Below are 2,159 nucleotides of genomic sequence, written 5' to 3' on the forward strand. Positions count from 1 at the left end.
GGATGAAGGGAAGTCTTGGAGGAGAGAGGATGTGTGTGGTCGTAGGACCTCCATCATTTCTCTTGGGTGCTGTTGATGGAAACAGCTAGGGACACCGATGAGAAGAAGAGAGTCTCTTCTCTCCTCTTCTCGCCTGTTCCTACGGTGAATCCCCCTTCAGAAGGCTGGGAAGCTCTACTGATAGAGTCTCTGAAAGAGTGTGAGAGGTAGCTAGCAGACAGATTCCTTGTCTGTCGCTGGTAAGGCTGTCAATCACTATGGTGACCAAGAGAGGCCCTCTTTCCGGACAGAACACAAGGTGCTATCATTGTGCACGAGAAAAGTTTTCCGGGGTAGCCGAGCAATCATGATGACGGGAGAGAGACTCTAATATGAAGAGTGTGATGGATGGATGATTCCTTCGGTCGGCCTCGGCTGATACGGTGGACGACACACACACGCACACACACGTGTTTGTATCTCTCTCAGTGAGTGCCGGTGGACTTTGAGAGGGGGAGCTCTCCTCCCGGCTCTAACCCGAGGCGAGAAAAGGGATTTGAAGGTTTCTCAGCGGAAAGAAAGACGGCAGTTTTAATAGATTGATGGAGTTGTTGCCCCCCAAGCCGCGTTTTGGAGATACTGTGGGATTGTTTTGCCTTTTGTCATCCACAGTCATGCCCTGCAAGGCACCGGCAGGGGGCAAGCCATCGTCGGGTGCAGCTGAGCGTTGGCTCAGCGTCGAGGTCTTCGGATTCCTTGCGAAGGGAAATCTCAATTCTCAGTCGCACACTGGGGGGATGGATACCAGGAGGGAGGAGAAAGACGAGGTTCTCAAGTGATTTGGAATCCGACATCTCATCTTTCACGATAAAGAAAGTATTCGATCACGTGAGCGCGGCCGTGTTGTTGGCGACTGTAACGGGGCTGACGTCAGCTGAGTTATAGACTCTTTTCAGGGAATACGAGCCCAAACCCTTTATTCTATGATAGTAAAGCATCTCCTCGTTGCTTTTTTTCTTCGTCTTCGTTACAGTGACGGCGGGAGGCAGGAAGAAAGAGAGGGCCAGAAGTGAGCGAGCGCATCGCTGTTCTGGAGACATCTCGTTGCCAGATCCGACTGAGCGGGAGGGAGAATTCGGTCTTTTTCCTCCTATTCTCGGAGCTTCTGACTTGCAATGAAGCTTCTGGTGAGGTATCGTCGGCATACCCGCCTGCTGTCTAGCTATTTCAACTTGGGCTAGCTACGTGGGTGTGAACCCACGACCGTGGTTGAGTCTCGCACGCCGTGTGGTTCACCTTGGGAGCTCTATAAGTCTGACAGATGGAGCCGTCAGGAGAGCTGTGTGTCAGGTGCGCCTCGCCGTACCGTGAAGCTGCCTTCAGCGTGCGACACTTGCGTGTTTAGTGTACAGGTCTATTAGTGGACTCAGCTCCAGCAGGGGGAGTCTTCCCTCACGCAAGGCGCCGAGTCGCGGGGTGAGCTTCTCGGTGCCTGAAGGAGGAGAACCACGGCGGTCCTCATGTGGGTGGCTTGACTGGGTCATGTGATAGCACCTTCGAAGAGTGAGCGATTCCAGCTTCTTTGACGTATGATCAGTCGGAAGTCTCGTTGCTTGGTCAAGCGGCCGCTTGGTCCAAGTGAAGACCAGTCGACGCCCTGCAGTTTTGTTGTGTGGTCAACGCACACTCACTGCGGAAGTTTCCCGCGGGAACGTGGCAAGGTTTGCCTGGTCGCGCCGCGCGGTTGCTGGTCCGGACGGCAAGTGAAGAGCAGATGTGAAGTCTGCGGACGGTGAATTTCTTGAGGTCTCGTGATTTGAGTTCACTGCCACCCCGGAAACGGCATTTCAAACTGTTTTCCTGCAAGGTGACTTGAGTAGGATTTCGGTGTTCTCGCCTTCAAAACACATGTGGATGTGACACAGGAGGCTAGAGCGGCGCGCAACAGGTGTCTCGATGAGACAGGTCGACCGAGATGTGGCGAAAGGCTGCAGAGAGGACGAGAGCGATCGCTGTCGTCGTAGCGTTGATGCTACAGAGAGGGAAGCTTACGAGCTGGACTAGCCCCGGATGGCGCAGGCTGCCCACAAGGTGGGAAAGGCAGACTTTCATAAAGAGAACAGTTGTCTGGTAAGGGCTCCGGGTAACGATTTCTTCAGGGTTGGCAACGTCCGGAAGAC

The 2,159-nt window shown here is 54.0% G+C and overlaps 1 protein-coding gene across 1 annotated transcript in view; it reads left to right on the forward strand.

Moving 5' to 3' along the window:
• CSUI_008376 (uncharacterized protein) overlaps positions 1-2,159 on the forward strand; it is a 17,426-nt gene extending 15,267 nt beyond the window's left edge. Inside the window, exon 3 of the mRNA XM_068068510.1 lies at positions 1-2,159. This exon is cut by the window's left edge and continues 7,602 nt beyond it. The gene's annotated coding sequence lies outside the window, so the exon portion shown is untranslated.

The sequence above is a fragment of the Cystoisospora suis genome, assembly GCF_002600585.1.
Source record: "Cystoisospora suis strain Wien I chromosome Unknown contig_4682, whole genome shotgun sequence".
Taxonomy (NCBI): Eukaryota; Apicomplexa; class Conoidasida; order Eucoccidiorida; family Sarcocystidae; genus Cystoisospora; species Cystoisospora suis.